Below are 9,626 nucleotides of genomic sequence, written 5' to 3' on the forward strand. Positions count from 1 at the left end.
CCAGCCTTCCCCCTAAATCCTTCAAGTCCAGACTCTTGAAGTTTTGCCACATCAGTGGGGTACAGGCAGGTTGGGCAGAGAACATGGCTCTGCCCATGTTGAGCATGGTGAGCTCCCAGGTTGTCAGGGGAGGGTTGCAGGTTGTCAGGGGCGGGGCGGGGGGCGGGGCATGTGCCACTCCTTCCTCCTCATTCTCTTCCTCTCACTGCTCTCCCATTCCCACCCTCCCCGGGCCGCCATTGCGCTGCCCCTCTCAGCAGCCCCAGCAGCCGTGGCAGCAGTCACAGCAACTTAGCTGGGTCCTCGAGCTCTGGGCCTCGAACAAGGCTGCGATCATCTCCAGCCTCAGCACAGAAACCATCTGATTCCAAGTTCACGCGCATCACTAACGGCAGGACTCAGTTTCTCAAAGGCTGTTGGCTTAAGTCGACCTTGAAGTCCTCCCCATGTGGACCTCTCCAGAATGCCGCTCACGGCAGGGCATGGTCAAAACAAGCCAGAAAGACAGCACACTAGCAAGACAGAAGTCAGTGTTTGTACCTAGTCTTAGACGTGACCTTGGTAATATGCTATTTATTAGAAGCAAGTCACTGGGTCCAGCTTAATGGCAGAAACAGTGAGAATGCAAAGAAAGGGGTCCTGTACTACAATAACTGATGCAATGGATTATTGAGAGCAGGGTGGGTAGAAGGGTGAGGGAATGGGGAGCAGTCAATAAATACAGGAGGGAGGAGAGAGGATTAGAACTGATTGTGATGGTGTTCATACAACTCTTTCCAAAAGTGATTTAACTCTGGAAGTGTATCATATGTGAACATTAGATCAAGAAATCTACTAAAATGAGAACAGAAAAGAAATAAACCAACATTGACCTACAGTTACCATGGTGAAGGAGGAAGAGTGTTTGCTTAGGGGACATTGTGTTCATTTAATGGTGGTGGAAGAATGTGGAGAGGGATATCAATACTGATTGTACAACACAAAGGATAATCAATGGCACTGAATTATACATGTAGACGTTGTTGAATTGGAGAATGTTTTGTTGTGTATACTTTTGCCAAAGTTGGAAAAAACAAACCTACATGAATACCAATGAGGACAAGGAAGAAGAGAGTGTTCTGCATGAACAAAATTGAGGTGGTGGTGATTGTACAACCCTTCTCGCCACGATTGAACTATTGAATTGCATGATATGTGGATGAAGTGCCAATAAAACTGTTTTACAAAAAGAAAAGGTTCTCAATTAGTGTAACATCACACTCAAAGCCCAAACAAAAATGAAAGATTTTAAGTCTCATAGAAACAACCTTCAGTAGAATGTGTCTCTTAAGCTGTAGTCTGAAATCCAACTTTCTCATCATCTCTCTATAGCCTCAGGGACCAACAGTGAAATGGTCAAATGTTTCTTTGGGAAGTTGGTCTCCCCCTTGCTTCTCAGGGGGCCCCTCTATGTCCTCTCCAGTTCTTCCTCCTCCCCCGGCGCCCCAACCTCTTCGGGAGAAAGGCTCTCATAGACTCATTACCTTGGGCAATAACCAAACACCCCACAAGGCTTCTTGCGTTCATTCATTGGCACACGGCAACCTAAGAAGACTTGTGAAGGTGACTGCCCTCCTGGTCCCACACTCCTGTCTGCTGTACTTTCTCATTCCTCTGCCCTGCTTGGGCCATGGCATCCAGGTTTGGGACCACTTAGCATGGGCATTTGTATCAGGGAAACAGGCGCATTCTGCATCATTTGTGCAGAGGAGGACTTAAGGCAGAGTCCCAGTTCCAAGGACTGAAGAAGCCAGCCTGCACTCAGCCCTGAACTGCTGGGGGCTTTGACCATTGTCACAGCCACCCTCCCTGACAGGGCTGCTCTGACACCTTGTGGGAGCCAGGAGTCCACATGCCTGCTGCTGCAGCCACACCCAGAGGTTTTATCAAGGACCGGTGAAAATGTGGTCCTATTTCTTATCCCTGCTCTCCTGAATCCTGCCAGTGCCTCTCCAAGGCAGAGTCTCACCTGCGGCAACTAGAAGAGCTGGCTGGGAAGTAGAGTCTAGACACTACCCTGCTGTACCTGCCTCACCCCTGCTGTGCAGGGACCACATAGAAGGGCAGCATTACAGCTACTGGTTCTCAGACAAAACTCACACCATGCCTTCTGGACACAGCAGCTGGCACCTCTTCCCTGCCCCTTAGCCTTGGCCAGCCACTAGGAGGCCACCCACCTCTTCAGTGGAGGGTTTCCATGGTAGCGCCATCCAAGGCTCCCAAGAGAAAGCAGTGGCACTAGAGGCCACACCTGCAGAAGTTCAGGGCAGGTGCTGGGCTTATGCAGGGCTCTGGAACATCTGGCCTTGCCCTGCCACCTCGACACCCACTGGGGCCCACATTTACCAAAACGGAATGCTGGATCTTAGGTTCTTTCACAGCCCTCCAGGATGGCTTCCTTCCATCTTTCCCTTCGGGTCTATGCTCTACTTCCTAGGAGATGGGATAAGAAACCCTGGGCTCTGGCATCACACAAAACAGGAAATTGCATTTCACAGGCCTTATTATATCGGGTGCCCCTTTGCTCCTGGTGCACTTTGAAGTCAAGCGTCCGCCTTTAAGCAGCGGCAAATTTAGCCATGATTCAGAGATATTGATTCAAGTTTGCAACTGGGCTCACCCTGAAGAAAGAATTGGGGAGGAAAAGTGACACGGTCCTCCTCTTTAAGCAGCTGCCAGTTTTAAGGAGCAAGGCTTAGATGCCCAAACTTCAGAAAACAATAGATGGAATGTGTTCTACAGGGTCTATCACATGGATTCCAGGGGTTACAGTTCAGAGACGTGGCGATCCTTTCTAAAGAAGGACTTCTATTTAGAAGGAGGGTCCCTAACATGGAGAACGGAGTCAGTTTATCATTAATATTTTCCCAAGATTTATGTACTGTGCTGGGGTTGGGAATGTCCACAGAATAGCCGCACGGTTTCTGTACGTGCCATCAGTGACATCGAGTACAGGCTTCAAGTGGTGTGGCCATTGTCACCCTCATGTCTGGCTTTTTCTTCCTCCCGCAACATAAACTCACCGCCAGGCACGTGCAAACACACTCTCACGTACATGCCTAACCTTGAGAAGCATCTCTCCTCCAGTGGCCCACTCATGCAACACCTTGAGCAAGCGGATACCAATGGAGGGTCGATCTCTGAGCTGGGCCAGGCAGCGACAAAGGAAAGGCATGGCGGGCCAAGGGTAGAGGTACCCTGTGCCTGGGGAGTTCTGGGAGTGGTGGGCAGCTAGATCAGAGCCGTTGGTGCCTCAGTTTACTGAGTGAGAGTGCTACGGGATGGCGTCAGAGAGGTTGGCTTGAGCCAGACAATGGATGGACTCTGTGGCCTAACCAGGGACGTAAATTAACTTTCACTGTAAAAATCCTTAAAGACAAAGCTCACTACCCTCGACTGGACACTGACATAGTGACCCTCTAGAGCAGGGTAGAGCTGCCCCTGTGGGTTTCTGAGACCGTAACTCTTTACGGGAGCAGAAAGCCCGTCTTTCTGCTGAGGAACCATTGGTCGTTTTGAACTGTCGACCTTGCCGTTAGCAGACCAACATGCAACCCCTACTGTGGGGTACAAGCAATATTCCAATGTTTTAAAGCAGGGAGCAAAAGGGGGCTTTCGTTCTTCATATTTAAAGGGCCATGCTTGCCTCCAGTACAAGAATAATTATCAGAAGATAAATGATGATCACAAAGATAGTCAACTTAGGGGGAAAAAATCACAAAAGAAATGAAAGCTTCTCACTGTGGGTTGAAGCAGCCGTGGGACAGTGTGCGCGCACGCGGCTGTTACCCAGGAGACACGATGGGAACCCCGCATCAGCAGGTCAGTCCGCCCCGGAAAGCCGAGAGTCGCTCTGTTGGACTCGGCTGCTGTAACTAGGACTAAGACATCTGGAGACCGGGTCCTACAGGCCACGCTTGTCCTTAGGATCTGAACAGCTGCAGAGCGGGTTGAAAGTCCTAGACGTGCCAGTCAAGTTCAAGGTCCATCATGAAAGTCTATTTTCACAGGCGCCCTGGGTAGGCTCAGGCGAAGCGCCTGGACGCTGAACTAGGAAAGACCACAGAGCCTGCACCGCTGGATGGCACGGCTCTGGGGGCTTTTCGCTCAGGTGGCAAGACCTTAGGTTTCCATTTAAATACATCGTTGTTGGTTCCAACACTCTGCACGATGGAACCAAACCCTGCCTGGTCCTGTGTCATCCATGCACGTGTTCTCTTGTTTGATCAGAGAACCAAACTCACCGCCATTGAGTCCATTCTGACTCCCAGCGACCCTATAGCGCACAGTAAAACTAACTGTCCCTTTGGGCTTCTGAGGCGGTAAAACTTTATGGGACCAGGAAGCCTCGTCTTGCCCCTCAGAATGAGTTTCCAACAGCTGACCTTGCAGTTAGCAGCCCAATGCATAAATCTCACGGTCCCCAGGGCTCCTATAGTAACTAAAACACCTTTCATACTCAACCGTCCAAAGGTGAGTGTCTTTACCTAACATATGTATCCCTACACTCAAGCTACTCTTTGGACATGATTATTTTAAAACTAGCAATATTATTCTGAATACTTAACCGTTTAAACACACAGGGAACCAAACGCATCACTTGTAAACATTTCATCATTTCAATTTCTTTATAAGTCTTACCTCTGTACCTGTAAATGGAATCCCTTTGGGAGATAGGAATTTTCTTCTTGCTATATTAATGAGTTCGTACTATCACAGGCTGGATCTGAAACTTAATCCTTCCTGAGTTATAAAGAGCTCAAGCTGCCAGGGGACTTCACAACGTTCCCTGAAAAAATAGAATTGAAAGTGAGTGGAATTTTCCCACAAACTTTTTGAAGGGCCCTTTGTAGACACCAAGATGCACATGGGAAGAAAGATGACATCTAAGGGCCCATGTAAGAAAAGGGAAAAAATAGCCAGGGATCGCTTGTAGACAGCAGACGCTAGGAGTGAGGCTCATTAGAGGAACCAGCGTAACTGAGACCCTGGGATGAAATTGTATTTCCCAGAAGTGTGAGAAGATAAATTTCTGTTCTTTACAGCCAGCCATTTGCGGTGTTTGTGTTAGGACATCACTAGGTAAGGAGATCCCAGCTGTCAGGTTCACCAACAACCCATTGCTGGGAGTCAGGTCCCATTCAGGGAGACTGCAGGGCAGAGTAGAACTGCCCATTGGGCTTGCCAGCCTGTACTTCTGATGGAGACAGACTGCCACGTCTTTCTCTCACAGAGTAGCTGATGGGTTGTTCCCGGGGCTCCTCCCCGTTCAGGTCTTTCTGAGGATGACACTGGGCACAGCCTGTGAGGCCGTTGCAGCCCCAGCAGCACCCACGGTCCGTCTGTGAGAGACTGCCCTGACGTGCATGGTGTGGCAGAGGCCTGGGGAACAGCCGTCGGAGGCGGTGTGTGAATGGTGGATGCTGCAGAATCTTCCAGCATGACTGATTGACCCGCTGCAGGGAGAGGGAAAAGGGAGAAGGGAGAAGCAAAGCCTCTCCCTGACTTTCTATTTGGGGAAACTGGGGGATTATAATTTCACGGCCTAACGGTGAATAAACGAAATGCAGATCTGGGGGCGGGGGCAGGGCAGGAATCAGCTCTGTTTGGGAAAAGCAGCATTTATGTCTTGGCAGAGGGCCGTGCCTGCCGTGAACATGACAATGTGCTGGACCTCACTCACTGCTCACAGAAGAGCGGCAGCAGCTGCGAGCAAGATCAAGCTCACCCAAAAAGTGAAAACGAGGTGATTTAACTAAAAGTCAGTGACAACGATCTAAGAAATTGGAATTATCCATATTGGTAAGTATTAGAACAGGAGTTCTCACACATATAATGTGTACAAACATTTTTGGTGAGCAATATGAGTAGATGCATTCAAATGTCTGAGGTACCCCATCCCTTCCTTTCCTCGAGTTTAATCTCCAGCTCGGGAGAGAGACGGGGCTTTCTACTTCTGTAAAGATTTACCAGCTCTGAACCCCCTGGAGCCATTTTACCCTGTCCTGTAGGAGTCTTGGTAGCACAGTGGTTATACATTGGGCTGCTAATCATAAGGACAGCAGTTCAAAACCGCCAACCAGGCGTCTGGAGAAACACGGGGTTTCTATTTCCATAAAGAGCTACAGTCTCTGGAAATCACAGGGGCCTTTCTACCCTATGCTAGGGGGTCACTGCGTCCGCCTTGATTTGACACCCGTGAGTTTGATTTGGTTTGGGTTTTGCAAAGACTGGTTGTTGCCTCAAACAGTACTGACATTCACAAGAACATCTTAGCTCCTTCACTTCCAACTACATGACCTTGGGGAAATTACTTAAATTGCCCATGCATCAGTTTCCTTGCTGGTAAATTTGGTGATAATAGTACTGTGCATATTACTGAGCCATTAGCTTGCTGTGGGGACTGAATGAGATAACACAGACTGTCCAACAACAACAAACATTTTTTTTTTTTGGTGTCTTAGTTGTTAGACCTGTTTCTGGGGTTTTTTAGGGTGCTCATTCAGAAATTTGCCTTGAGTAGATCCCATCAATTCTAGTTTCTAAGACATGATATTCCATTGTATTTTAAGTTAGTACGTTATACTAATTTGTTAATATATTGTCCTAGTTTTAAATATGAGAAGAATTCAGCTCCACGAACTACAGGACAAAAAAAGGTCAGAAATAGTTGAAAAATAATTAGGTATTGAGACTTCCAAGGGAAGCATTAGATGGACCTATGGTGGCTAATTGGTTAAGCATTGATCTGCCAATCATAAGGTCAGTGGTTCGAACCCACCAGTTGCTCTGCAGCCTTTCAACGATTTAAAGGTTTAGAAACCCCTAAGGGCAGGCCATCTCTGTTCTATCAGGTCACTATGAATTAGAACCCATTCGATGGCACCTGTTTTTCTTTATGTCCGAGGAGGCTGTGCAATACACACAGTCAGATACTGCAAGGCCAGACACAAGCTGAGGAGAGGGAAAAAGAAAAAAGAAAATCGAAAAGACACATGCATGGAAGGAGGGAGGACCAGGTTGATTGTCAAAAATGTAAGTTTTTATAATGTTTTGAAGATCTAAGGTTTTCTTCTTAAAATTACGCAGCAAACATTTCAGAACACATTCTCATATAAAAATCAATGGATGATTTATGTTCAATGTGGCAGAGGTGAGGTGGACTCCAAGCTTTTTTACAAGAAAAAGTCGAAGTTTCCTTTGACGAGTTTCTTTGAACAGGTAGAGAAGTTGTGCTGCTTTAGAACAAGGCCAGGACAGTTTGGTTTTAATAAAGAAGCTTAAACAGCCAAACACATACGCACTATGCCATCAAGGCTCCTTATTTATTGTGCAGTAACTCACATATCTGGCCCCTTTTTAAGGTAACAATTCAAACTGACTGCTCTTCGGTTTCTGATAAAGGTGAAGTGATACTGACCTACATATTGTGCACAACGCAGACTGCTTTAAGTAAAGCCAGGGGTACTCCCTGTGTCTCGGACTAGCTAACACGGCATTAAAACATGCTGACTTATTTTATGGGCGAACAAATGATGAAGAGTGGTATAAGGCATAGGCTTTGTATCTCAGAAACTAGAGCTGAAAGCAGGAAATAGGTACCATTTTAAAAATCCACAGGCCAAAGCTACCCAGAAACAAGTCCAACATTTGAGGCAACAAAATGTGTGTTGGCCAGTGTAATCCACGCTAAGCACTTCGCAGGGTGTCTGACTGTGGTCAGTGTTCAGTTAAGGCTAATGGTCCCATTCCAATGGGTAGCAGATGTTTCTGGTAGCACATTCTGGAAGCAGGGAGTGTCTGTGCTCCTGGGCGGAGCTGAAATCCAGGGCAGACAGTAAAAAAGAGGAGTCTGTTTGTGAAGAGCACATTTCCTTCCAAAGAGGAAAGGAAGCAGGAGGCTGAGAGATGGACTGGATTACCATGGCGGCCCTTTGACTGATGAGGGTGGGAATATACGAACTAACAGACCTGGAGATCCCACTGAAGAGTGTGGTGCAGACCCCACTGAGGAGGACGTGAAGGAAAGATGTGCAGCTCGGTCTGGCCAGGGTAGTCGCCGACCGGGAGGGACACCGGCTCTTCCAAAGGGTTCAGTTTCATGCACTTCATCAGTGAGGACGATGCAGTTTGATTAACTCTTCCGTCCCTGCTTCTCCTGCTTCTGTGTGAAAGAAAGGCCTCTGGGTTTTACTGTCACTGGATCATGACCGAGCCTTTCGCAGATATTCCAAGTAGAGAGCCTGTGAAGATGCCCTTTCATCCTGTGCATAAAAGTGTGTTTTTCCTAAAGATAGTCGCTGTTGTCCCCCGGGCCCCACAGTGATGCTGCTGGTGTGTGTGTGTGTGTGTGTGTGTGTGTGTGTGTGTGTGTGATTTTGCTACTTTGGGACACACTTTTAAAGTCCTAAACTGAAGAAGAAGAAGAAGAAGAAGAAGAAGAAGAAGAAGAAGAAGGAGGAGGAGGAGGAGGAGGAGGAGGAGGAGGAGGAGGAGGAGGAGGAGGAGGAGGAGGAGGAGAGGAGCCTGGTGTGAGGCCCCTCAGGATTCCCCACTGCAGCCATGCAGTTGATGTGTGTTTCTGAGCTGCCAGGGACGAGCAGGGATGTGGATCAAGGAAGGTGGAGGAAGGACCACTCAGGAACCTTATCACTTCACCTTGGCTGGCCCAGTGCTAGGACCAGCAGATAGATAGTTCTAGAATGATTAGCAACATGCAGAGCACAAAGGAAACTTATCTTAAGTGTTGTAAACCTAATTACTTGCAGCTGGTTTAACTAAGGAACTCTGGTGGCATGGTGGTTACTTGTTGGGCTGTTAACCTCAAGGTCAGCAGTTCAAAACCACCAGCCATTCCTCAGAAGCAAGATGAAAGGCTCTGTGCTCCTGAAAAGAGTTACTGTCTCTGAAACCCCCAGGGGGTTCTACCTGTCCTATAAGGCTGCTGTCTCCCCATTTGTTCCAGTGTCCCTGCTTAAATTAGTGACAGCGTTGTGTGTGTGTTCCATACACTCACTTTTTGTACTGTCGTGGCTCCCGGGCTCTGAACCGAAATGAGACCCTGGGTCTAAGAACATCTTCCCAGCTCCATCAGGCATCTGTGCTTTAGAGCATCTAGAAAAGAGCTGAAAGAGTAAGCTGTCCCCTACCATCCTGTGTCCAGAAATGGCTCTCGCAACTCCACATGGAGAGAGTCAGGAATTCCACAGGTACCCGGACAAGCTCATTAAATAATCATGCACGAGTCTGCATCTATATGAAGAGGAATTTCATCCCTTTGAACTATCTTGTTGGCGAAGAATATTGGAAGTACCGTGGACTGCCGAAAGAACAAGCATGTCGTGGGAAAAGTACAGCCACTTCCTCTCGATAGATAGTTCTGGAAGAACTAACAGCCCAACCAGTAGCCACCATGCCTCCAGAGTTCCTGAGTTAAGCCAGCTGCAAGTAATTAGGTTTATAAGGCTTAAGACCAATTAAGACCAGCTCCCGTTGTGTTCTGCATGTAGCCAAGTCATTCCAGAACTATCTATCTAGAAGTACAGCCACCAAGAATGCTTCTTAGAGGCAAGGAGGGCAAGACTTTG

The sequence above is a fragment of the Tenrec ecaudatus genome, chromosome 14 (assembly GCF_050624435.1).
Source record: "Tenrec ecaudatus isolate mTenEca1 chromosome 14, mTenEca1.hap1, whole genome shotgun sequence".
In the NCBI taxonomy this organism is placed as follows: domain Eukaryota; kingdom Metazoa; phylum Chordata; class Mammalia; order Afrosoricida; family Tenrecidae; genus Tenrec; species Tenrec ecaudatus.